Source organism: Rhinatrema bivittatum, chromosome 7 (genome assembly GCF_901001135.1).
Source record: "Rhinatrema bivittatum chromosome 7, aRhiBiv1.1, whole genome shotgun sequence".
Taxonomy (NCBI): Eukaryota; Metazoa; Chordata; class Amphibia; order Gymnophiona; family Rhinatrematidae; genus Rhinatrema; species Rhinatrema bivittatum.
In genome coordinates, this window is record NC_042621.1 from 2,503,840 (window position 1) to 2,531,607 (window position 27,768).

The 27,768-nt window shown below is 52.7% G+C and overlaps 1 protein-coding gene across 9 annotated transcripts in view; it reads left to right on the top strand.

The window, feature by feature from the left end:
* GSE1 (Gse1 coiled-coil protein) overlaps nucleotides 1-27,768 on the top strand; it is a 378,777-nt gene that overhangs the window by 211,812 nt on the left and 139,197 nt on the right. Inside the window, exon 1 of one of the 9 annotated variants that reach the window (XM_029608060.1) lies at nucleotides 15,621-15,642. The exons of 7 other annotated variants lie outside the window; for them this stretch is intronic. The gene's annotated coding sequence lies outside the window, so the exon portion shown is untranslated. Of the gene's footprint in view, nucleotides 1-15,620; nucleotides 15,643-15,847; nucleotides 15,955-27,768 lie in introns of those variants that run through there. One more of the 9 variants, XM_029608059.1, reaches the window with a different exon arrangement.

Sequence of the window (27,768 nt, forward strand, 5' to 3'; positions counted from 1 at the left end):
CCCTCTGTTATCACTTTCTCTCAGGGGGTGGCTCGAGGTCCCGTTTGCTGCTGTTCCCGGTGGCGCCGTGCTGTGTTTTCATCTCATGATGCAGGATGCATTTCTGTCTTGTCACGGTGAGCTTTACGTGGAGGAAGAGCTGAAACCCTCTACCCTTGTTAGAGCAAGTTGTCCCGTATCTGCAACAAGCTGTGCGGTTTTGGGTTTTTTTTTATGGAGGGTACGGGCGGGAAGCTTATATCACTGCCAAGACACCCAGCGCTATGGTAAGAGAGATGAGATTCTGCAGTTGGCAGCTTCTCGGGACCACTGTGGCCATCCTTAATCCAGGTGACTCAATGAACATGTTCTCAGGTTATACCAGGTTCCTGCCTCAGAGAGATTACTGTCTAGGCATGCTTATTGTTAACTAACGGATGCACAGGAACACGGGAAGGGTCTGGCAGAACTGGGACGACTAGAGCCTATGTCCCTGACTCCCGTCTTTGCCCTCGTTAGCAAAAACCCGGCTCCTGTATCCAACTGTGGTCACAGATGCTGAGAATGGTAGCTCTGCCACTCACAGAGGGCAGAAGACGTGGGTGAGGGTTTCTGACTTATGCTTTTAATGCCGCCGCTACTGAGGCTCTGGGCTCTCCGTGCAAGGCCGCTGTTATTGCTTTCAGGCCAGATCTGCTGGGGATATTGCAATGGGCTATCTCGGATTGCTCTCCCGGTTATGGACACCTGCGCGTGAAAAGAACTGGCAAAGCACGAGTTGTGTTTTCCAAGGCTATCTGCTTGTGCCTGTATTCTGATGCCACCTGGATCGGTGCTGCCCTTTGATTCCAGATTATTTCAGACACTTCTCGATTTCAGCCCCCTCTGCAGTGGGTTGCCCGACATTACTTTTCTGAACGTAAACTTCCAAAGAATTGAGAAGACCACACAGTGAGGTGGTAGTTACCAGTTAGGAGAGAAAGTGATTGTCCTAAGAGACCAGGCTACGAGGGGGGGGGGGGGGGGGCGGGATTTGAACTTGCATCCCAGGACTTCTCCTAGCTTGAGGATTAACACCTTAACCGTGAGGATGTGTTACCTCTGAGACAAATCTTTTTATTCACTGGGGTGAAGTGGGAGCGTGACAGTTCTACCTACAGACTGAGCAAATATTATTCAGAGCATCCACACTCCACAGGCAGGCCCTGAACTATCGGGTTCTGTAAATAAATGTTGAGCAGTTACATTACCGCAGAAAGGTGGATGGTTTTAAACTGCACCTGTGTCACTCTGGATGCAGAAGGACCACCTTAACATCCCCCAGCACTAGTACTGGGGCCTGAATGCTCAGAGCCCTGTCCCCCCCTTTTCTATGCAGCTGTCAGCAGAGCTTCCCAAGGCAGATTGCTCACTAGTCCCCTCAGCAAGCATCCCGGTGTGGTACCAGTGCACCCACGCCATGTTCATGAGGCACGCGGCAGGCCTGTATCCAGAGAAAAGATGAGGAGTGGAAACTCGTCCTGCCCAAGGCTGTGGCATGCAAGAGCTGGCATCGAGGAAAGGGCATCGCTCTTCTCTGTGCATAAAGGCATCGAGGAAAGGGCATCGCTCTTCTCTGTGCATAAAGGCATCGAGGAAAGGTCATCGCTCTTCGCTGTGCATAAAGGCATCGAGGAAAGGTCATCGCTCTTCGCTGTGCATAAAGGCATCGAGGAAAGGGCATCGCTCTTCTCTGTGGATAAAGGCATCGAGGAAAGGGCATCGCTCTTCTCTGTGCATAAAGGCATCGAGGAAAGGGCATCGCTCTTCTCTGTGCATAAAGGCATCGAGGAAAGGTCATCGCTCTTCGCTGTGCATAAAGGCATCGAGGAAAGGGCATCGCTCTTCTCTGTGGATAAAGGCATCGAGGAAAGGGCATCGCTCTTCGCTGTGCATAAAGGCATCGAGGAAAGGGCATCGCTCTTCTCTGTGCATAAAGGCATCGAGGAAAGGGCATCGCTCTTCTCTGTGCATAAAGGCATCGAGGAAAGGTCATCGCTCTTCTCTGTGCATAAAGGCATCGAGGAAAGGGCATCGCTCTTCTCTGTGCATAAAGGCATCGAGGAAAGGGCATCGCTCTTCTCTGTGGATAAAGGCATCGAGGAAAGGGCATCGCTCTTCTCTGTGGATAAAGGCATCGAGGAAAGGGCATCGCTCTTCGCTGTGCATAAAGCTGCCCTCCTAGGCCCTGAAAGTAAACCCAGGGTTTGTGTGTGACCTGGTTGGAAGCCGGCTTCCATCTTGAGCACTGTGGAAGGGGGGGAGGGTGGATTACGGTTTCGAGGGATGAGTGAGATTCACATGTTGGAGGGGGGAGTACGGGGGTCAGCGAAGCTTTGCATGCACGGTGCATGCAAATGGTGCAATCCAGCGCTTTTGCCCTTTAACTACTCCTCCGGTTAGGCTAGTCCAGAGCGAGGGGGCAGGAAGTGACATGAAATCCTGCAGCAGTCCTGATGATCAGGCCGGGGAAAGAGGCTTTCTTCCTCAAAGAATCTATAATATGAAGATACCCCGGACCCAGCCGCCTGCCTGCTCCCCCCCCCCTCCTCGCCCATCTGCGGTAAATAACTGCACAGCACACGCGTTTGGGAGGCCAAAGGCCGCAGCCTTTATTCAAAACTCAATGTCCGCGCCAAAATAATCCGGCCCTGGTAGTTTAGCCGCCAGCACCCAGGCCGCCTGACCTGCAAGCCTGTTCAACCTCTGCCCCCCCCTCCCTCCCTCCCTCAGCCAGCAAGGAGCCAGATATGTGCAGGGGCTGAACCCAGCCCCACAGCGCATAGACTCCCCCACCAGAGGCCCCCCAGATACTAAAGCTTTCTTCTCTCGCTCGGGTCCTCCGCCAGCCGCGACAAAAGCAGGAATCCCTAGAAGCGGAAAGAAACGGGCAAGAGCCGTCAGTTCAACGCGCTATCCAAAAACTTGGGAGGGGAGCAACCAGTCCCTTCCTGAAGCCTCTCTCTCTCCCCCCCCCAGATGTGTGGGCGTGTCTCTCCCCCCCCCAGGATGTGTGGGCGTGTCTCTCCCCCCCCAGGATGTGTGGGCGTGTGCCTCCCCCCCCCAGGATGTGTGGGCGTGTCTCTCCCCCCCCAGGATGTGTGGGCGTGTGCCTCTCCCCCCCAGGATGTGTGGGCGTGTGCCTCTCCCCCCCAGGATGTGTGGGCGTGTGCCTCTCCCCCCCAGGATGTGTGGGCGTGTCTCTCCCCCCCCAGGATGTGTGGGCGTGTCTCTCCCCCCCCCCCAGGATGTGTGGGCGTATCTCTCCCCCCCCAGGATGTGTGGGCGTGTCTCTCCCCCCCCAGGATGTGTGGGCGTGCCTCTCCCCCCCCAGGATGTGTGGGCTTGTCTCTCCCCCCCCCCAGGATGTGTGGGCTTGTCTCTCCCCCCCCAGGATGTGTGGGCGTGCCTCCCCCTCTAGCCATACCCCCCCTCCCCCCTCCATGTTAAGCAGCCCAGAACGAGCCTGAGCTGCCGATCCAATCCATCAGCAGCAAGGGCCGCCCGGCTGCAGTAATAACATGGGCAGACCAGCAATTGATTTAAATCATTTTATAGAGAGCTTATGTAAAATAAAAAGCCTTTAATCACATTTGCATCCATTTCCAGCCTCTATAAATCAATTTGCATTGAGCTGGGTGTCACGGTTATAGCTGATTAGTGTGTGGATGTGTGGCCAAATTAACGCAGGCACGGGTCACGGGCTGGGGTCAGTGCCGCTCACTTGTGCGCCAGTGCCTGGTAAGCTCCCGGGCGCGGGGGGGCGGGGGAGAGGGGCTCGTGCAGATCCGTCCTCTCCTCCCTAGCTGCCAGTGTGTCCTCCCTCTGACTCGTGCTCTCCCTGGCCCTGAAGGACAGTGGTCTTTCCCAGAACGCCATGACAGACCCCCCCCCCGGCCCATTCCCCCCCCCCCCCCCCCCCGACTCCGGCTTTACCTTGGCTTCCCCACCGCTGCAGATCTTCTGCACGGATCCCAGTACGGTTTGCTTCCAGCACCTCCCCTCCCCGGGAGGCTGTTCATTCATCCATTACTGGATTCTTGGTAGGTTTCAAGCTCCCCCCCCTCCCCGTTTTTGTGGTTTTCTGCCATATGTATGTCACATATGTATGTGACATACATATGTGACATACATATGTATGTCACATATGTATGTGACATACATATGTGACATACATATGTATGTGACATACATATGTATGTCACATACATATGTATGTGACATACATACGTATGTGACATACATATGTATGTGACATACATATGTATGTCACATACATATGTATGTGACATACATATGTATGTGACATACATATGTATGTCACATACATACGTATGTGACATACATATGTATGTGACATATGTGACATACATATGTATGTCACATATGTGACATACATATGTATGTGACATACATATGTATGTGACATACATATGTATGTGACATATGTGACATACATATGTATGTCACATATGTATGTCACATATGTATGTCACATATGTATGTCACATATGTATGTCACATATGTGACATACATATGTATGTCACATACATATGTATGTCACATATGTCACATACATATGTATGTCACATACATATGTATGTGACATACATATGTGACATACATATGTATGTCACATACATATGTATGTCACATATGTGACATACATATGTGACATACATATGTGACATACATATGTGACATACATATGTATGTCACATATGTGACATACATATGTATGTCACATACATATGATACATATGATATATCCAAAAAAAGTCTGATGAACAGAAGGTTCAATTCCAAATGAATCTGTGCCACAACTCAGTGCAATGGTTTTCCTGAGGGCATTTTGGGAAGGAGAAGGGGGTCGCATCGTGCGCCGTGCCCCGGACCCTCGGAGTGCCTCAGCTTTTCACCTACTCAGGTGCAGTAAACATTGAAAAAGCTCCCACACAGGCAGCCTCCTCTGGGGGGTGCCCCGAAGGCTCTTCCTCACTTAGGCCTGCACAGCATCCGGCTCAGGTGCAGAGGACAGGCAGTGAGAAAGCCACTCAGAAGTGGAAGGGTAGGGGATTTGAACCCCTTCTTTGTGTTGTCTAAAGCCCGAGGCCCATAGCTGCTCTCCTTGGCCCTGATAGCGCCCCCATCACTCCTGGGCCTCACCTCACCCCGTGACATACATATGTGACATACATATGTGACATACATATGTATGTCACATATGTATGTCACATATGTATGTCACATATGTGACATACATATGTATGTCACATACATATGTATGTCACATATGTGACATACATATGTATGTCACATATGTATGTCACATATGTATGTCACATATGTATGTCACATATGTGACATACATATGTATGTCACATACATATGTATGTCACATATGTCACATACATATGTATGTCACATACATATGTATGTGACATACATATGTGACATACATATGTATGTCACATACATATGTATGTGACATACATATGTGACATACATATGTATGTCACATACATATGTATGTGACATACATATGTATGTCACATATGTATGTCACATACATATGTGACATACATATGTATGTCACATATGTATGTCACATATGTATGTGACATACATATGTATGTGACATACATATGTATGTGACATATGTGACATACATATGTATGTGACATACATATGTATGTGACATATGTGACATACATATGTGACATACATATGTATGTGACATATGTGACATACATATGTGACATACATATGTATGTCACATATGTGACATACATATGTATGTCACATACATATGTATGTCACATATGTCACATACATATGTATGTCACATACATATGTATGTGACATACATATGTGACATACATATGTATGTCACATACATATGTATGTGACATACATATGTGACATACATATGTATGTCACATACATATGTATGTCACATACATATGTATGTCACATATGTATGTCACATACATATGTGACATACATATGTATGTCACATATGTATGTCACATATGTATGTGACATACATATGTATGTGACATACATATGTATGTGACATATGTGACATACATATGTATGTGACATACATATGTATGTGACATATGTGACATACATATGTGACATACATATGTATGTGACATATGTGACATACATATGTGACATACATATGTATGTCACATATGTGACATACATATGTATGTGACATACATATGTATGTCACATATGTGACATACATATGTGACATACATATGTGACATACATATGTATGTCACATATGTATGTCACATATGTATGTCACGGGGTGAGGTGAGGCCCAGGAGTGATGGGGGCGCTATCAGGGCCAAGGAGAGCAGCTATGGGCCTCGGGCTTTAGACAACACAAAGAAGGGGTTCAAATCCCCTACCCTTCCACTTCTGAGTGGCTTTCTCACTGCCTGTCCTCTGCACCTGAGCCGGATGCTGTGCAGGCCTAAGTGAGGAAGAGCCTTCGGGGCACCCCCCAGAGGAGGCTGCCTGTGTGGGAGCTTTTTCAATGTTTACTGCACCTGAGTAGGTGAAAAGCTGAGGCACTCCGAGGGTCCGGGGCACGGCGCACGATGCGACCCCCTTCTCCTTCCCAAAATGCCCTCAGGAAAACCATTGCACTGAGTTGTGGCACAGATTCATTTGGAATTGAACCTTCTGTTCATCAGACTTTTTTTGGATATATCAGAAACAAGCCTCTCGTATCCTGTTACTTCACAGGATTTCCCGGTCAGCTGTAAGACCCTCCCCGTCTCCCAAGGGTGGGTGTGAGATGAGTCTCACACCCACGCTGGGTCAGCAGGGAAAGGCTGATGGAGTTTGTCCTTCTGCTTTCCGGCTTCCCTCTCTGAAGGCCTTCCAGCTGTGGTTTCCCCCTGGAGGATGTGCCCGATTGCCTTCAGCAGTGGGATATGGCCCTACCCCGACCTGCTCTCCGCCTGTGGGCTGAACGAGGCCCGGCCGCGGGGGTTCTGCAGTCGCGATTCTCCTGCTGAGGGTCTGGGGGAGAGGCGTGGAAGAGAAGAGAAGCTCCGGGGACGGTGCTGGGGAAATCTCCCTGTGTTCAGATAAACGCCTCTCGGAGATCGGGACCGACAGGGAGAGGACCTGCTCACGCCTTGCCTTCCCTCGCCCTCCTCTTCCCATCCCACCCCCCTGACCTTCTCATCCAGGCTTCTCAGCAGTATCGGACAGATCTCTGCATCCCCCGCCTGGCTTAATTTGTTTTCCCCTTGGCTTCAATCAATTAAGCATGGTCCCCAGGAAGCAGGAAGTACACCAGTAATTGGCTAAAATAAATCACTTTGCACTTCAGACACCTTCCTCCCAGAGAGCGCTGATCCTTCATTCCTTAATAAATGGGTGGGATGGGACCCAGTTTAGAGGCAGGCAGGATTAAGTAGGTGCCCTGTGTGGCAGTCGCTCATCTGTCTCCAGTCTCTCAATCCGAGTTTTAGAACAAACTCCCAGTGGGGCAGATTGAGGTCATTTGTCCTGGGGTTTTTCCTGTCTCTAAGCCCAGGAGGCCTTTCCTTTACATCTGTAGGGTGCTAAACAAGCAGATGTGTGGTGGTTGGTGACACTATGTTTGTGCAGCCCGCTACCCCTCAGAAGATAAAAGCACCTTTTTATACAGAAGCTAGCATTGCCATGGTTTTGGAGCCGGTTTCAGAGCCCACAGTTCTTCCTGGCCTCTCGCCCCCCCTGCGGGGTCAGAGCAGCACGCAGAGCGCAGGCAGTGAACAAGAAACTGTTCCTGCTGTATTCCCAACTTGAAAACTGAGGCGGAAAGAGATCTTTTCCAAAACGTGTAATAGCGCTGCAGCAGAGGGGATCCTGGGAAGATGCGGAGTCAGCAGGTAGCACTGTACTTATATGAGAGCATAAGAAGCGCCACGCTGGGTCAGGCCGAGGTCCATGGAGCCCAGCATCCTGTCTCCCACAGGGCCCAGTCCGGGTCACGAGCACCCGGCAGGTCCCCAGTGGTTGATCTGATCCTTGTATCTCACCCCCAGGGATAAGCACGGACTTTCCCAGCTCCACCTGGCTAATGGTAGTGGACTTTTCCTTCAGGAACTGATCCAATCCCCACCATCGATGTTGGTTGCTTTGACCTCATCCTCTGGCTGCAGGGTCCATAGCCTGATTGTGCGCCGAGTGACAAAACACTTCCTATGATTTGTTTTAAATCTGCCGATTGCCAGTTTCATGGAGTGGCCCCCAGTCCTAGTGTGGTCTGAAAGTGTGAATAACTGCTCCCTATTTACCCGTTCCACCCCACTCATGATTTTATAGATTTCAATCATATCCCCTCTTCTCCAAGCTACAGAGCCCTAACCTGTTTAGCTTTTCTCCCTAAGGCAGCCTCTCCATCCCCATTATCATTTTTGTCGCCCTTCTCTGTACCTTTTCTTGAGATGGGGGTGACAAGAACTGCACACAATACTCGAGGTGGAGTCGCACCATGGATCTAACCAAGCGATTCTGATATTCTCTATTTTGTTCTCCGTTCCTTCCCAAATAATTCCTAACCTTCTATTTGCCTTTCTGACCGCGCTGAGCTGAAGATTTCAAGGTACTGGGCACAAGGACTCTGAGGGCCTTTTCCTGGCTGGTGACTCCTAACACGTGGACCTGTAATTGGGATTATTTTCCCTGTGTGCATCACTTGCACTTGTCCAACCTAAATTGCTTCTCCCATTCAGGTGCCCAGTCGTAGCCTCGCAAAGTCCCTGTGCAGTTCCTCACAACAGGCTACTCTTTTTAACGACTGGAAACCATTTTTCTGCTCAGACAAACCAGAGACTAAGAGACGTTCCTCTTCCTTGCAGCTAGGGGCTTATACTCTGAGAGTCACCGGGCAGCCAGGCTAGTAGCCGGCTGTCTCTCTAATTTCAACCATGGCCTGGCAAGGGGCGCATGTTCAGGCCATCAGGGTCAGGGTTGGTGGTTGCTGGGGATAGGAGATCAGGGCTGGGTGCAGGTGTGCCTCAGTTTGGGCAGCTAGGTTAGCTGGCTAAAAGTGAAATTTAGCACTCACCAGCCAACATTTGTCCTCCCCCCCCCCCCCCCCCTCCAAACCCCATCCTAGGGTCCATTCAGAAGCGTAAGTGGCTTCTGGTAAATATAGAAAGGCCCTGGTAAATATAGAAAGGCTTTGATCCAGCTGTCGAACTCTTTAAGTTGGCCAGATGGCTTTAAAAAAAAAAAAAATCCCCTTTCCGGTCTAGGAATGAATTAAACATGAGGTGGAACCCCTGACTTGAGTTAAATATCCTGAGATTGATTGATCTCTCCCTCCACAGTGTCCTGTGAGAGTGGGTCCTACAAGTGATTTCTGTGCTGTGCGATGCTCTCCCCATCCTGTGTGACCTAAACCTGCCAGCAATCGTTTAATTCTTAGGAGAGATGATGAATAATGCTCCCTGTTTCCTTCTATTGGTTTTTATGCCTCTAGGCAGTGGCGTACTTAAAGTATTTGGCACCTGGGGGGGATACTTCCTTTGGCACTCCCCACCCCAGTGATCTCCGGTTCCCCTCTCCCTCACACAGGCTCCCTTTCTGTCTCTTGCACACACACACACGCTCACATATCCCTGCACACAGGCTCCCTCTCACACACACACGCTTACACCCATACACACGCTCTTTCCCGATCTCTTTTACACACACACACACCCAGTCTTACATACAGACCCTCACCTCCATACACTCACACACCGGCTCCCAATCGCTTACTCATATGTACACACACACTCACACACCCCTTCCTCTCTGTCACATAGGCTCACGAGTGGTCATTCTGGCCCTCTCCCTCTTCAGCTGCCTGTGGTTATCCGGCCGCCCTCTTGACTGTCTTCCAGCGCTCACGGCCCGACAGCCTCCCTCTTCTGCTGCTGCGAGCGTGATGGGCTCCTCTTGCAGCCACTGACCTTCCGCTCAGTGGCACCCCCCTCCCCCCCTGCTGGCTGTCACCCGGGGCAGACCGCACCCCCCCTTAGTGCAACACTGCCTCTAGACTATCTCCCCTCGGCCATCATGCACCACAAATTATTGCATGCAACGTCAGCTAATCAACGACCCGTGCTACATCTCAGCACAAGGGGACACTGTGTAAATTCTTGGTCATGCGCTCGGTGGTCTCGCTGTAGATTATTGGGTGTCAGTTTGTGCATCCTTGAGCAGTAGCTTTCCTTCTGTCGCCTTATTAGACCTTGTGCTCCTTACTGCTTCATAGCTTCCTTTTCGCCATGAAGCCAGTGGTTGATCATTGGAAGTACCCTCGGAGTGCCAGTGAGTGCCATTGACTGTCAGTTGATGTACCATGTGACCTGAACTGAACCCATGGAGCCATGATAAAAAAAAATTGCTAAGACTGAACGTGGGAACATAGAATTTCCCTCCCTCCAGATTATAAATTGAGAACGAAGGAGGAATGAATCAACTCTTCAGACGTTTGCCAGTGCATGCATATTCCCTGGATGTGCTGAGATCCAGATGTGTTGGGTGAGGCTTGAGAAGTGGGTTTGGAAGGTGCTGCTCTGGGTGCCGCACCTGCAGGGGCCGCCCCGTCTCCGGTTAGCGTGCCAGTCGGGCCGGTTTGTCGCCAGCTGTCCTCTGCGCGGCACAGAAGCCCGCCTGTGAGCCGAAGCGGAAACGAGAGCACCGGGGCTCCGAGGGGGGGGCCATGTTCCTGCAAAACCCACAGCAATCCCACCTGTAATTACCGTACCGCGCTCGGAAGAGCTCCGTCTCAATTAATTAAGCACTGCGGTGACCCAAGTTTATGCTCTTTGTGCTTCGCTTGGCGCCGTATTTTTAACCTTAGGCGCCCGGGCTGTGCTTCGACTTGCCAGGCGCGTGCAGAACGGCCCGGGGAGGAGGAGGCTGCCTGAGCAGCACCTTTAATGAGAGCGGCTCGGGTCTTTACAGCTGTCAGAGACAGGTCCCACAGCCTCTGTCATTACTGCACCAGTCCTATTAGCTGCAGGTAAATAAAATATTGTAGCGGGCGCCGAGAGCAGGCAGGCTGTGGGGAATTGCAAGGCGTCTTAATTAGGACCGGCTGAGATGGATGATTTACCCATCTAATTCCCTTCCACACAGAAAAGGGGGTCCGGTGTTTTCTGGCCAAGTGCTGCTCTCTCTCTTGTGTGCTAAGGGGGGGACAGACCCTAATAACAGCCCTTCCTCCTCCTCTTTGGGACAGCCGCCGGTGGGACTGTTAACCCTTCGACGCGGGTCAGTACAGTGCGTGAAAGCAGCGGCGAGGCCCGTGCCGCTCGGCTGCCCGCTGCGTGCATTAATATGGCGCATTTTGTTTTATTTAGTAAATCTAACCGTGGCTGGACGCAGGCACGCACGCAGACTCGGGAGATCTCCTGTTTTATCGCTGGCAGGATCTCACCGAGGTATCTGTCTTTGCCCTTCCCTTGACCTGCGTCTTAGAATCCACTCGCTCCGGAGCTGGCCGGGCACCTGAAATCTGCCGCTTCGTTGCCAGCAATGGGAGTGCCTCAGCTTGGACAGAGAGCGCTGATGTTACGGTCCCCACCGCAGCCATTTCATGCCCTATAATCTCAGTTTCTGCTCTGCACTGAATTGCATTTAACGTATGGAGGGAGGGGGAGAGGGTGGTGGGCCCGTTTATAATTTCATGGCTGGAGTGCCGAGGTAGGGAACAAAACGCGTCAGCTGAGGCCCTCCAGAAAAGGAGTCCCTTAGCCAGTGCCCGGGATGAGTAAATCGTCTCCTTATTGCTCCAGCAGGGAGGGGTGGGTTGGGGTTGGCAGGCTGAGGAGGTATCCGGTGTCCAGGTGTGAAGCAGCAGCTTACCTCTGTCAGGAGAGACTCGGGTGCACTTACTCTCACCCCCTATTCCCAGGGCCTGCTAGAGCATCAGCCCAGTTGTGGGGTTTTTTGTTTTGGTTTTTTTAACTCCCATCAGAAGTCCTAGTTGGGTTATCTGCTGCTTTAGCGTGGATCCCGATTTCTGGGGTGCCTTAGGGTGGGCAAAGGGAAGAGGGGAAGTGTTTGAAAGCCAGGCCTGGCCAGGAGTCGCAAAAGTGACCTTTTGGCTTTTTGGAAGTTCTTTGAACTGATTCTGCTTCCATTAGGAATTTGAGTTTTGGGGATGGTGTTGAGCTGATCCTCACTGGCACCTCATACCGCTGTCACAGGGATACGTGTGGACGGCTGGAGGGAGGACTAAGGGAAGGAGCCTTTTACCAGAATAGAGAGAGCTTGCCAGGTTGCCAGGTTCTTGTGGCCTGGTTTGGCCACTGTTGGAAACAGGATGCTGGGCTTGATGGACCCTTGGTCTGACCCAGTATGGCATTTTCTTATGATCTCATGTTCTTAGCATACCTCTTCCCCTACAAAATTGTAAACATATTTTTAAAAAATCTAAATCTTACAGTGAAAAATCCAGGCCGGCTAGCGAGACCTGACGTAAGAAGTTTGCATTTTGATCTGTGCCCGTTATCCCATTGCACGTTTCCTGGGACACTGCCGCGCTGTGCTACTTGGTGGTACTGAACGCCACGCTCTCCTCTCTCTTTCCCGGGCACAGATTGCTGCTGGGAGGCCAGGTGACGGCCTCTGGGAGCCGAGCGGCGTTTCTCCTCTGCCCTTGCTGACTCTGCTCTTAGGATCGTGACTGCCTGAGCTCTCTCTCCCCCCTCCTCCCTCCTCTTGAATGCAGAAACCTCTTAAGCACCATTAACTCCATGCATTAAAATTTGCCGTGCAGCACGACTTTTACTCCCGCCGTCTTCTGTCGGGATTTCGCGGAAAGGATGGATGGGTTCAGGTGTTGGAAGAAGATGAATCGGCGGCCGCCAGAGCTTCCAGGGTGCTTGTCTTGCTGATGCATTTGGTTGGTTTGGCAGGAAAAATCAATCAGTCACCTGAGTTGCTTCTGCTCGTCCCACCTCTGAACTCTGCTTTAATTTGCCCATCTGGGGGTTCCTTACATCCATATTTGTGTCAGCGCAGACGGCCTTTGTCTTGTCCTGTCTGCTAATAAATCTCAAGCATTCTTGCCTGTATCTGCCGCTGAATTGACTGGTTTATTTCTGTTGCTCCCAGGAAGGCCCAAATTAAAATCTATAATCTGCTACTTGCCTTCAAAGATGGTCTGTTAGGATCCTTGTGGTCCCTTGCAAGATGGGTAGTTTGTTTTTTTTGGGTTTTTTTAAAGACTTTGTGGGCCTTACCCATTCATCGACCTCTGTGTTTGCTTGGTTCTGGTATGTAACTTCCTCAGACTCGGGAGAGAGCCATTTTGAAATGATCAGGCCCTAATTCAATACAGTTTCTATTGACTGTTTTTGGGGAATGGGTTGGTCTCTTCCCTCACCTTCCCAGGGCACTTACCTGGTGGCAGAGGGCGGAAGAAGACGTCTTTTTCTTTTTCTCCGAGGCTGAAGCCCTCAAGGTGGCTCTGGATGCAGCTGGCATCGCCCCCTGCAGCGGTGCCTCCGTACCCACACAGGACCTGAGAGCCGCCGAGGGTCCCGGCTAAAGGAGAATTCTTACGCTTAGGTAATCTGGGATGGACACTTAGTCCTGGTATCGAGTGTATGTCCTGTGGACTCCTAGAAAGGGGCCAGGCCTGGCGGGGGGGGGGGGGGAGTTTCTACTCTTTGCACCCCAAAACCCACCCCTCTCCCTGAACAGGCTCTTCCATGCCCAGCGTACGAGACGCGGGGAGAACAAGCTCGCCTGCTAGATCTTTGGGTTATCTTCATGCTGGACCGGCAGATGTCATCAGAACCCACAGGGGCCTCCGATTCGGTGCCACGACGGTGCCGCGCAGCTGCAATCCGAGCCCAGAAAAACCATCTCCCCAAAATGTAGGACCGGATGTTTATATGCAGGCCAAACTCCTCCTTCCCCACCACAAAGCCTGAGCCAGATCCCTCCAAGCCTCTTACAGCCTTTCCATGAATAAAGCAGGAGCCAGCATTTCTCTCCCCCCCTGGGCGGCTAGGGGCGGGAGTACCTTCCTATTGCTCTGCACTGCTAAGCTTGTTAACCTCCCTCCCCTCCTCTGCAGACCCGGTGCCTGACAGAGGCTGGGGAGAGTCATTTCCAAGATGGATTGATTCAATTTAGCACACATTTTCCAGGATTTGGTGACGTACGGCTCTCTCTGGCCGGCCTGTGGAAGCTGCACGGATATAGGACCCCTGAGTCTTGTGCCTTTATTAGCCTCTTCTCAAGCTGCCGGCTCGGGCTCCAGCTTGCTGGGTCCTTGGGCTGTGAAAGTCTTTAGCTGGTGCATCCTGCCACGCAACCTTCCTGCCGGCCATTAACCCCTGATCGGGGAAGAGGGCAGGAAAAGACACCCCCCCCCCCCCCCAATGCCTCGTCCGATATCGATGTTGAAATAGCGGTAAATCGAGACTGTAAATAAACTTAAACCAAAGTGTTGGGTCGAATTTCGGCTTCATTAGTAGAAGCTGGCTGCTGTTCTGTGCTGCGGCGTTATTGGGCCTCTTGCCTCAGGGCTGATAAATTCTTCATGCATGGAGAGGTGCAAGGGTGAAAGACGTCGTGGTGCCTGAGCAATTGCGAACCACAAGCATGGCGCGCGCGGCTCCTCGTACCTGCAACCTGAGCTTGCCTGTTAGGAGACGTGATGCGCTTCTTGTAGTGTAAATGTCCTCGGCGCCTGAAGGATGCGCCATGAGGTGGTCACTTGCGTGTCTGAGGCTGTGACAGCAGCTGATGAGGTCTCGCAGCGCTCTCTCTCTCTCTCTCTCACCTCCCAACTATCTGGAACCGTTCAACCCAAGTGAAATGCAACTCCTGGATCTTTACCTTCAGGCGACGGGCAGATGGTGCCAGAACGGAGCCGGGCAGTAACTGGGAGGATGTTGACTGAGCCCCTTCCTGAGCAGTTCTTGGCCACGTCTTCCCACCCCTCGAGGTTGGTCGTGAATCCCGGCCTGTTGCCGTGGCCTGCGGTAGCTCCTCGTTCACCCCCTGACGTGAGCGTCAGTGGGGAAAGCTGAGAGGCTTTGGGGTGTGAGTTAACAGGTGCAGGTCCTGCTCTTCATGGAGTCCTTGCCTCCTCTTAATCTGCGTTAGCTTTTTGATGTGCCCACCCAACGTTTTTCAGTGGGGCGGCGATGAGTGAATTAAAAAAAAAAAAAGCTACAAAGACAATTTATGTGGAGAGGGGGTAGCGAAATGACCCCACCCCCCGTCTCCTCCTTCCCGCCCTCCACCTTGCAGGCACCCAGGTGTGTGTCGGTGTTTCTCCTCCCTCCTTGGTTTGGAGGTAGTGGGATACAGACTGACGCAGAGGGAGGTGTTCGGTGGCCCCGTTGGTTTTTCAGCCATTATCCCAGGGGGGAGCAGGCGGCAGGACTTGCACTGCCGGCTTCATTCGGCGCATGATTTCTCAGGGCATCGCCTATCCAAGCACTTCCCCTCCCCTTGTGGCCTGGCGACTGTACCAGAAGTCAGCAGCCGATAAGGAGTCTGGCGTCCGGAGCGGAGTCCCCGGGGGACGTTTGCTGCCGAGGTTCCCATTTTATCTTTTCTGCCAGGGAAAATAAATGCTCACAGTAGGTGGAGGGGCTGCTGCGTTCAATGGAGAAGAGTTGGTTGGAGAGCAGGCGAGGGGGTGGGTGAATTTTTTTTTTTTTTTTCCCCCCCAGGAGGAGACACGAATTGCTAGGCAGGCCCCAGCGGTACAAGGTGGAGGAGGCACGAAGGTGGGGAAAACCAGATTGCAGCAACTGGGTAGGACGTGAGAGAAGAGAGGCGGAGGTTTGTGCTGGGATTGCCCGGCTGGACGGAGGCCCTGGGAGAGACACCCTGCATCCCCACCTGGATCCGCAGATCTTCAGTCTTGTCCAAGTGCCAGCGTCTCCCTGGTATATGGTTTTTCTTTTTTGGTGTGGAATGTTTTTTGATATAATTTTTTTTTTTTACCTCTTTTGAGGCAAATGGCTGATTGATTGATTGCTTTTCATCTCTGCCTTTGAGAAGCTGTAAGAGCTACTTTATAGCAGCATCAATTACAGTGCTATAATAAATTAGAGGCCCCTTATGCTGAACCCATTAGAGTCCACTCTGATATCAAAGCCCGCGCTGGGCACGTGAGCTGAGAGCAAAAGAAATGTCTCGTTAGCCGGGAGATTGTTGGCAGGGAGGAAATTTAATTGCATCTCTGAGACAATGGAAGGCCGAATTACAAAGGCTGGAGTCTCTTGGGCGGGCTGTGTAAGGCTGGGGGGGGGGGGATGTGATGATCCTCCGTGTGCATCTGCACGGCAGCGTGCCGCAGTAACTCAACGGCGTCGTACCGGCACCGGGCACCCTGTACCTCTTCCGTAGCTTGGGAGCCGTCGTCTCCGGTGGTGGCGGTCAAGAGATGCGGGATTGAACGCCTGCCCTGGGACGTTCATGAGATACCAGTCCTTGTTTAGCCGCCTCATTGCGCGTGAGCGCGCGGTTGTGAATGATGGTGCCACGTTGGGTTCCTTCTCCTAAGAGCTTACCCCTATCGTTCAGCGGGGTAAGCCCAGGGAGGTTTAAATGTTGTGCTCAAGGTTCCCCAGCGAGTGGAGATGGGATTGGGAGCCAGGTCAACGCAGCTTGCAGAGCGCTCCACTCCTGACCACCCGGCCTACGGCGCCAGCTAAAAAAAATTAAGAGTTCATTACAAGAACTTATTAGGGGAAGAAAATGCTTCTGAGAGTTCTCGTGACAAATGTTTTGGTGGCCACGATGACGGGGGCTGTTTTATCCTAAAATGTTTCGTTAACTTCAGCCCGCTCCTTCATTTCTACTGGCAGCGAATGGAGAATTGGAGAAGGGCGTTTTTCCGTGCAAAGCAGTGTGCTGACAGAAATCGGAGCACAGTTCTCTGCTCGGCAGAATTCCTGACCTCAGGGCGCCCGCCGCAGGTGCTCAGCAGAGAGATTTCCATGCACGTCGGTCACTCTTGAGAGGCAGGCCTCTTGTGGTGGCCCTCAAGCGACTAGAGTTAAGAACCTCTGGCCCAGAGCAGCTTTGACCTAAAGAGATGGACGCCTGGATGCTGAGAGTTCAAAGGTCATCGAGGCCTGAGGTGACAGACGGTGGAAGCTCGTCGCAGTAGGGTAGAACTGTGGGCGATTTTTGCCAGTATGGGAAATGTTCTGTCCGCCTTCCTGCCGTGTTTATCCCTTATGTCTCCTACCGAGCAAATTCCACACGGCCTCTTTCTAAAACCATGCTTGGCTGTTGTAAGCTTGCGGTTCGAGTCCGTCATTACCTCCTTAGGCACCTGGATGGAAGCGGAGAAGACCGATTTTCCATTATTCGCTCAGCAAGCAGTAGTGGGGAAACCCTGGCTGTTTGACTTGTGCCTAGAAGGTTTATCTATTTTTTTTTTTTTTTACCATGGATCAGAACCACCTCGGAGGTAGGGGGGCTTCTCTCCCCCCGCCCCCCTAACGTTCCATGGGTCAGGGGCCGGGGATCTCCTGCTCTCTTCTCGTGGAACAGGGGGTTTCAACGTTTTTTCTTTCCGTGGGCCAGGCGTACGCTCTCCTTCCACCCACGGGGATCGGGGATTTTCTCTCTACGCCCCCGCCACGTCGGGGATCCTCCCTTCTCGTGAGTCAGGCGTTCCGTCCTCCCATCCTCGCCGTGGGGGGGAAACGTTCTCTCTGATTCTTCCATTATGGGTTGGACCTCGTCGCGCGTTCCCCGGCGGAGGGCGAAGGGACAACGCTGGTGACGGGGACGGCCAGGGTACAGGTAGCCATGATTCAGATATCGGAGGATTTCCCCTGGCAGGGTAGGCGGGACGGTGATAGCTTTCCCTATCATTGAGCAGCGATGGCATTTGGGAATAGCTTCACAGGCTGGGGGGTTGTGGTTTCAGCACTCACGATGGATTGTGGAGAGCCGGAGAATGACTGCCTCTTGCTTTGCTTTGTAGTAAACTAGGTTTTACTTCTTTCATCTGATTTCCCCCCCCCCTCCCATTCTTTCCCCAGAGATTCTTCTTGGTCTCCCGAGGGCAATCCCCCCCATTTCTGTATTAAATATTTTCCAAGGGACTAAGTGCGCCAGGGCACAAGCTGCCCGCTTCTGCCAGGGAGATGAATGCACAGGGCTAAACCATGAATAACAGCCCATCTGGCCAGAAAAGTCTTGCCCTGTCAGCACTGCTCCGGCTAAGTGACAGATTTTTCTTTTTTTTTTTTTTTAGCTTTATCTCCACTTACCGAGGACATGCACTCTGTGAACTGGCTGTTGCTTGTCACTTCCTGCCGCCTGCAGGCCCAGGGAAGTGTGCGCTGCAGCCCCGAAGCATCTGACAGACCATCAGCTTCCAGCTGCACTCGTCCGCCTGCTGGGGTTACTTATCTCTGCCGGGCAGGGCGCTCCTATCGGGCCTTGCGGCTCCGGCCTTTGCCGCTGCTGCTGCCACGGAGCCTGCGCTCCTGGTTTTGGTTTAGGTTGGGGGTCCCTGCGTGTCAGCGTTGGGGGTCAGTGTGGCAAGGTGCTGGCTCTTTTTTTTTTCCCCTTGCTTCATCCCGAGCGAGGCAGGGTCTTGGGAAACGCGCAGCACACGCAGTGACCTTAACCTCATTCACAGCGGCTCCCGCTGGGCAGTTTCTGGTTTCAGCAATTCATCGCCTGCCTGGCCTTTTGTTTCGGGCCCCATGTTTTGGCTGCTTCTGATTTCATAATTTGGGCTTGCCTGTCTTGAGGAGAGAGGAGCAGCAGTGTACACGGTGCTGTACAGCGAAAATTCAGAGGAGACTTAAGTGACTGGTAGCATAGGATGGGGGTTGTGTATGTATTTGATAAGGCTTTGTTCCCTGCCCGGTAGGGTAGCATAGGTCATCTTTCCTTTGACCCTGGAAGTGTCCTTCACTGCTGAATGTGCCCATGAATCACCGTGAAGCAGCCCAAGCGATGGTGAGGGGGGGGGGGGGGGGGTAATATAAAAGGGGCAGCCTCCGGCGGGATCTCTCCCTGCCCTCCTCAGACAGCAGCTGCGGAGGCCTTTAGGAGTCCCCTCGATTCATGCGACAGCCGGGGGCCTGGAAAGCAGCGGAAACGCGAGCAGCCCCACGGGACCCAGCCTGTGTTCAAAGCATTTGGCACCTGGGGCTATTAAAAGGCCGAAAAACAACAGCGCCGGGAGTTCCTCTTACATGGGGGGCTGCGAGTGAGAATGCACAGATTTTGGGGGGGAGATGGGTACACATCTATTCCCCTATGAGGAAAGGCTGAAGAGGTTAGGGCTGTTCAGCTTGGAGAAGAGACGGCTGAGGGGGGATATGATAGAGGTGTTTAAGATCATGAGAGGTCTTGAATGAGTAGATGTGAATCTGTTATTTACACTTTTGGATAATAGAAGAACTATTGTGCCTCTGTTTCTTTGTTTCGTTATTTAGTTTATTCAGTTTTGCTGTCCTTTGCCTCCGGCTAACTTAGCCCCCCAAGTTACTACCTCCTTGTTATATGTAACTTTCGCCTCTTGTTAAATGGTTGATTAAGTTCTACCCCTTGTTACATGTAAACCGATTTGATTTGAATTTATTCATGAAGGTCGGTATAGAAAAGTGTTAAATAAATAAAAAACTAGGGGGCACTCCATGAAGTTAGCATGGGGCACATTTAAAACAAATGAGAGAAAATTCTTTTTCACTCAACGCACAATTAAGCACTGGAATTTGTTGCCAGAGGATGTGGTTAGTGCAGTTAGTGTAGCTGGGTTTAAAAAAGGTTTGGATAAGTTCTTGGAGAAATCCATTAATTGCTATTAATGAAATTGACTTAGGGAATGGCCTCTGCTATTACTAGTATCAGTAACATGGGAAAGACTTAATTTTTGGGTACTTGCTAGGTTCTTATGGCCTGGATTGGCCACTGTTGGAAACAGGATGCTGGGCTTGGTGGACCCTTGCTCTGACCCAGTATAACATGTTCTTATGAGGAGGGGAGAGGACAGAAGTGGAAGTGAGTGGTGGGAGTGGAAACGAGGGATTGACAGAAGGCTTACAGAAGTGGAAATTTGGAGCTGAGGTGAGATCTTATGGAAGCGGAGGAGGGGGAGTGGAGGTGAGGCTGTGCGTGGGGAGGTGGGGGCATGCGGTAGTGGAAGGGGAGTGGAGGTGAGGTGGTGCGTGGGGAGGAGGGGGGTGCGATAGTGGAGGTGAGGCTCTGCGTGGGGAGAAGGGGGCATGCAGTAGTGGAGGGGGAGTGGAGGTAAGGCTCTGTGGGGGCAGGAGGGGCGTGCGGTAGTGGAGGGGGAGTGGAGGTGAGGCTATGCGTGGGGAGAAGGAGGAGGGGGCCTGTGGTAGTGGAGGGGGAGGTGAGGCTCTGCGTGGGGAGGAGGGAGCATGCGGTAGTGGAGGGGGAGTGGAGGTGAGGCTCTGCGTGGGGAGGAGGGAGCGTGTGGTAGTGGAGGGGGAGTGGAGGTGAGGCTCTGTGTGAGGAGGAGGGGGCCTGTGGTAGTGGAGGGGGAGGTGAGGCTCTGCGTGGGGAGGAGGGAGCGTGTGGTAGTGGAGGGGGAGGTGAGGCTCTGCATGGGGAGGAGGGAGCGTGCGGTAGTGGAGGGGGAGTGGAGGTGAGGTTCTATGTGGGGAGGAGGGAGCGTGCGGTAGTGGAGGGGGAGTGGAGGTGAGGCTCTGCGTGGGGAGGAGGGAGCGTGCGGTAGTGGAGGGGGAGTGGAGGTGAGGCTCTGTGTGAGGAGGAGGGGGCCTGTGGTAGTGGAGGGGGAGGTGAGGCTCTGCGTGGGGAGGAGGGAGCGTGCGGTAGTGGAGGTGAGGCTCTGCGTGGGGAGGAGGGAGCATGTGGTAGTGGAGGGGGGGGAGTGGAGGGTGAGGCTGTGCGTGGGGAGGAGGGGCATGCGGTAGTGGAGGGGGGGAGTGGAGGTGAGGCTGTGCGTGGGGAGGAGGAGCATGCAGTAGTGGAGGGGGGAGTGGAGGTGAGGCTGTGTGTGAGGGGGCGAGCGGTAGTGGAGGGGGATTGGAGGTGAGGCTGTGTGTGGGGTGAAGGGGGAGTGGAGGTGAGGTTCTGTGGGGAGGTGGGTTCTGCTGTGCGCAGGGAGGAGGGGGCGTGCGGAAGTGGAGGTGAGGCTCGGGGGGGGGGGGGGGGGGGGGGGGGGGGTGTGCAGTAGTGGAAGGGGAGGAGACGGCCTCCCCCTCCCCAGAGACGGCTGCCTGTTTGCTTTCAGTCTTTGTTTGCTCTGTGCTTGCCTTTGTTTTCTCTTGGCACTGCGCACCTGCTGGGGGACAGACAGCAGTTAGCGATTTGTTAGCCAAATGCCAGCAGCCTTGCAAGAGGTTGCCGGAGGTTGCCGAGGGCAGTGTGCAGCCTGCCAGAGCCCGGAGCAGGTGCAGGGAGCCCCGGTTGGGCCAAGCTTTCAGTGCTGGGTTTGTCGGTGGCTGGGTACACAGGTGTGTGCTCCCTGTTGAATCTGAAAAGTGTGCAAATATTGCTTAAAGCAGCAGCAGCAGCAGCAGCAGCTCCACAAGCCCAGGAGAATCAGGTAAGGTGGAGGTGCCGGTGGGGGCAGTCAGAGGCTCCCCTCAAGCCTGCTGAAACCACGGTGGCGCCTTGCTGCCCACCTCACGCCTGCTTTTCCCCTGCATTGGCCCTCGTAGGCGCAGCCAGATCGGAACAGCCGAAGCCCCGGGGGTTTCTGCTGAAGGCTCCTGGCTGCAGTGGCTCGGAGATTGCAGGTTTCAGCCCTGGCTTCACTGTGTGCACGGAGTGTGGGACCTCTGGCTTCATTGAATGCCTGCCTTGACAGGAGGGAGCCTCACTGCTATCCCAAGGGTACGTGGAGCACAGTCCCAGGCGCTCTCATATTTACTTCTAATGCATCGTGCCGGAGCGAGCGCCTGCTCCTGGAACTCATGAGGGCATTGTATGCGCAGGCAGCAGGTCGGGATGTGCCTGCAAGGCTCTGCCAGTGCCACCCAGTGCAATCTGGAATCATTTTTGTATCTTTCTGCCTCATTTGCTTGGTCTCTGATTGCATCATTTGGTACTTCAGGATCTTCGCTCTCTCCATATGCTGCCTCTGGGGGTGGGCAGGTGTCCTCTCTCTCCAGTGCCAAAGTATGCAACATTCAGCCTTCCCCGACATCCTACACCGTACATCGTACATACGATCACCCGGAGATTGGTGCGGATTAGAGGAGGGGCTTGCAGTGAGTGGTAGGTTAACTTTTCCTCTGCACACGCCCACTCTCACTCATATACACACTCTCACTCTCACTCACACACACGCACCCACTCTCACTCATATACACACGCACCCACTCTCACTCATATACACACGCTCACTCTCACTCACACACACGCACCCACTCTCACTCATATACACACGCACCCACTCTCACTCATATACACACGCTCACTCACACTCACACACGCACCCACTCTCACTCATATACACATGCACCCACTCTCACTCATATACACACGCACACACTCTCACTCTCACTCACACACACGCACCCACTCTCACTCATATACACACGCACCCACTCTCACTCATATACACACGCACACACTCTCACTCTCACTCACACACACGCACCCACTCTCACTCATATACACACGCACCCACTCTCACTCATATACACACGCTCACTCACACTCACACACGCACCCACTCTCACTCATATACACATGCACCCACTCTCACTCATATACACACTCTCACTCTCACTCACACACACGCACCCACTCTCACTCATATACACACGCACCCACTCTCTCACTCATATACACACGCTCACTCACACTCACACACGCACCCACTCTCACTCATATACACATGCACCCACTCTCACTCATATACACACGCACACACTCTCACTCACACACACGCACCCACTCTCACTCACACACACACGCACCCACTTTAACTCATATACACACGCACCCACTCTCACTCATATACACACGCACACACTCACACACACACACGCGCCCACTCTCACTCATATACACACGCACCCACTCTCACTCATATACACACACACCCACTCTCACTCACACTCACCCACTCTCACTCACACTCACACACACGCACCCACTCTCACTCACACTCACACACACGCACCCACTCTCACTCACACACACGCACCCACTCTCACTCACACACATGCACTTTTTTTCCCTTCCGCCCACCCCAGCAGACTGTCCTTTTCCTTCTCCATGACCCTCACCACTCTTCCTCTTCCTCCCTCTGGCCGATAGTCACTGTTACCGCTGTGTCCTCTAGCAGGGGCAGGCTGATGCCTCTGTCATCTTTTGGCCCACAAGGGTTAATGCCTGCATCATCTTCTGGGCTGCACAGGCGACTCAGATTCTGGTGCTCCTCTAGCTCATCATGTGGGGGGCAGTGCCGGCACCCAGTGATTTTTTTTTTCCCCCTCTTATCTCTGGAGGGTGGAACCCGGTTACGCCGCTCTCTCGCTTGCTGCCCAGCAAAATGCCACCTCTGTGAGCACTGCAGGCGAGGTAGCTTGAGATCGGTGGAGGCAGCAGCTTCAGCTCTAGACACATTGACTGGTTTTCAGCAGCAACTCTGGTTATTAGCAGTAGTGGCTTGCACAAGAACCTGATGGGGACCGAGGATCTAGTATAAAATATTCCCAGAGGCTGCTAAATAAGAGCGTGAACTCCTCTCTTCCTGCACCCGGGGGGGGGGGGGGGCCCTGCCGACCCCATCCTAGGAGCATCACTGGGGTTGGACCCAAGTTTCCAGCTGTGGGGAGCCTGGCGGACACGTTGATGCTCTTAACAGTTGAGGCCTTCTCTCTTTAAAAGCCACTCAGAGTCGAGGCAAATGTCCTGACATCATTTTGCATTTCTTTTTTTGCTTATACAAGCGAGAAATGAGAAGCCCTTAGCGCTCCCTCCCTGCTGTCGGCCTGTGAGCGGCTGCTGACCTGAGCAGTGTAAGTTAATTGTGAGCCTGCCTCTGTCTCAGATGAGGGAGCAGTCATTAAAATTTGAAGCGCAAATGGGCAGATTCCTGCTTGGAGCTTCACAAAGCAGCCGATCGGCTACCGCCATAACGGAGCGGCGATTGCTGCAACTCCCGGCTTCAGGCCTTAAAGGCTCGGGGGGTCACGGAGCAGCGCCAGGCTATAGGGAGCATCCTGGAGCTGCGAGCGCCCCCCCCCCCCAGGAAATTTCCACAGGCACAAAATGGGGGAGAGGGTCCCTTCCCTCAGGCCAATAATATCATCAGGTGGTGAACGGTGACTTCCCTTAAACCGATGTTTTAAGCAAGAGGCGCGAACCGGGGCTGGGCGACCAGCGTTTTCCTTTTCCCTCCCAGTCTCTGGCGGCACTCTCCGTTCTTCACCCCCTCACCCCCCCCGGGCTTTGCCTCTGGGGGCCAGCAGCAGAGTTCCTCCAAAATAATGTGACTCTTCTTTCTGGAGCTGGCGCCTGAGGTCCCTGTTATCGCTGGGGACAGCAGGAAGCTGGGCTGTTGTGAAAGAGCCGGAGAGCAGAAGTGGGCCGAGAAGGGGGTGAACGTGCAATTCCTCAGAAGGCACTTGCAGGGCACCTTTAGAGCTGTGCTCCCGGTTAGTGTCCCTCTGCCATCTCTTCCTGAGTGGACCTGTAACTGCCCCCCCTGAAGCTCGCAGGGGGGGGTGGCGCGGCCGTCCCGCTGGCCAGGGGGAGCACGCTCGGTGCGGCTCTGGTCTTGCATGCACAGGCGCCCTCTGCCTTCCTCCGGGGTGCAGGCCTGCCCGGGTCCCACTGCCTATGATTTCTGGCGGGGCGGGGGGATGAGTTTCTCTGTCGCACGCTGGCTTTAGGAAGCCTTGGGCTGGCTTGCAGACTTGAACGTACGGGCATAAAACCCACGGACGCGTGCATTGGGGCCGTGCAGCCGGTTTCTTCTCAGAAGGTAACTTTAACTTAGTTCCTCTAGGGTTTGGTGTGGTTTGGGGGGGGGGGGGGGGGGGAGTTTGTCTCTGAGCAGGGAGCCCTGCACGGGCAGGTGGGCTGCGACACAAAAATGGAAAATAAGGCAGTAACGGGAGGCAAGTAGAGTAGGCCAGTAATATATCCCCAAAGTAATGTAAGGCGAGGGAGTGACTACGTCCCGAAATCACACAGCGCCTCGCAAGCGTCTTCATACTCGTGTACATTTTTTTACATTCTGCTGTCTTAAAAAAAAAAAAACAATAGAAATGCATTAAGCTCGGAGTTTGTTTCACTGATGTGCACTCATCATGAAAGAAAAATGATTGAAATGTTAAGAATAAAAAAACAAAACAAAGGGGGGTTCTCCTCTGCATAAGTCTTCACACCCCTTGACTCCACACTTGGTGGAAGCCCCTTTTGCAGCCGGAGCAGCCATGAGTTGCTCAGGGTCAGCGTTCTCCAACCTTGGCTCGGAGGAATGGTGCCGGTTTCGCCCACTGTTCTCGGCAGAACAGCTCAGGCGCTTTCAGGTTGGCTGGGGATGGTCTGGGGATTTTCTACTAAAGTCAGGACATTCACTTTTTTTTCTGGCCGAGTCCCTCCGTCATTGCTTTGGCTTTGTGCTTGGGACGGTCGTCCTGCTGAAAGGTGAATCTTACCCCCAGCCCCAGGATCTGCCTGTGCCCTGCCACCATCGTGCTTTACTATAGGGAAGCTGTCAGCAGGGCGACACGCGGATTGCTTTACACGGCACGAAGGCCCAGAAGTTTCTCTTAGGTCTCATCAGATCATAAAACCTTCTCCCACATGCACGCAGTGTTCCCGAGTGTTTCTTGCCAGTGCTAGGCAGGTTTTTCTTCAGCAATAGCTTCCTTCATGTCTCCCTCCATACAGGCCATGTTTGTGGAATAATTGTTGAACAATCAAAATCGTCACCAGTCCCAGTCAGAGACTCTGAAGTTCTTCTAATCTTAGGCCTCAATGTGACCTTCTGCAGCAGTTTCCTTAACCCGCAGCTACTGACTTTGGAGAGGGATGGCCTGATCGCGACAGAGTCTTGGAGGTGTCGGAACTGTTCACTGCTCTCAGTGACATTTTCTTATAGCCTTCCCCAATCTGTACCGTTTCAATAACGTTATCCTGGAGTTTGTGTGCCGTGTTTTCTCTCCATGAAACAGAAACAGCTTGATTCTTCAGCCAGGGTTCAGATCAGCTTGGATGAGTGCTATTTAAGTTATTATGGGCCTTGCTGAGGCAGTTTTTGGAACCCAAACGAATTTGGGCTTGTTATGACCAGGGGTGTGAAGACTTATGCAATCACGAATAGATTTTTATTTATTTATTTTTTAATTTTTGTAGTAATTGCTTTTTGAATATTTTGAAAATGGTTTTCATGATGAAAGCTTAGAGTATGTTGTGTAGATCGGTGGCACAGACTCCTACTGTAATGCATTTTGATTTGCACTTTTTGGACAGCAGAGTGTGACAAATGTACAAAGGTGTGAAGACTTTTTTTTCGAGGCAGTGTAAGCTGTTGTGAAACCACAGTAAGGAGGGGGTAGCTGCAGTGAAGCCAGAGTGAGTGTGTGCTTCTCTTCCGTAGATGCGCTGTGAAATCGCGGTGACTCTGTACGAGGGGGCGAGTGCTTCCTTTTACCCGGGAGGCGCTGTGAAGTCCAGAGTGACTCTCTGTGTAGGAGGGGCAAGCACGCCATTGGAATGGACACGATTTCACCTTTTGCCAGCAACGTTTTTACCTGCCGTGAGACACTGGCGCCAGTGAAACAGCAGCAACGGTCTCTGGCCTTCCTCTTCCCCCCCCCCCCCCCCCCCCCCCCGCCTGGCTCTCTGCTCTCCTCCCTCAGAGCGGGGTCAGCAGGTACTGGATTTGAATAACCGCGGATGCACCGGATGTGCGTGTGGGCGCAGGTGAGGCGGTGTCAGCTAGACCGATGCAGTGTACCTGATGATAAAAATCCCAAGTCTGGCAGGTGAGGGTAAAAAAACAAAAAGAGAAAGTAACAATCAAACTTGAAATGCATTAGGGCTAGCCAGCCAGTCAGATGGGCCAGTTCACAGGCATGCACCTCTTCCCCCCCCCTCCCCCCCCCAGCCAGCTTTACAAATAAAACCAAATTTGTGTAGGTGCAGTCCTAGCACTGATCAGACAGTGTTTATGCTTGCAACAGATCTACGTGATGGTCTTTCAGTCACGTGCTACCCTCAGAAGCCCTTGCCCTGGACTTGAAGGCCTTCTGTGGGGCGGGGTGGGGGAGAGAGCTGATGCCCCCTGGCTGGTTCTTGGGGTAAGCATGGTCGGGAGACCCTTTGCACACTCCTGAACTCAGAAGCGGCGGCAGGGGACCGGCAGAGACGTGGAGGATGGTGCTGGGGTCAGCCCTTGGCGTGGAGGGCACCACAGAGAACCAGGCCCCCTCTGCCTGGGCTCTTCCTCGCTCACTTCCCAGCCTAATGGTCAGGGTTGGCGTTAGCCATCTGGCAGAGTAGAAGGGGGCCTAGGGCCCAGGCTTCTAGAGGGGGAGGGGCAGCGGCAGTGAGTGACAGCGAAGAGATCCAGGCAGCCCCAGAAAACCTCGCAGAGCATTTAGTCACCTTCACCTCTTTCCTGTGCACAGGTAGAAACAGTCACACCAAGTTCTGCTTTTCCCCAGGGCTCTGTTTATTTTGCTGTGTTAGGTGTCATAGTTTGTTTTTTTAACTGGTTTGACTTGCACCTTTGACAGGACCTGAGCTTTCAGCTTTCCTCCCAG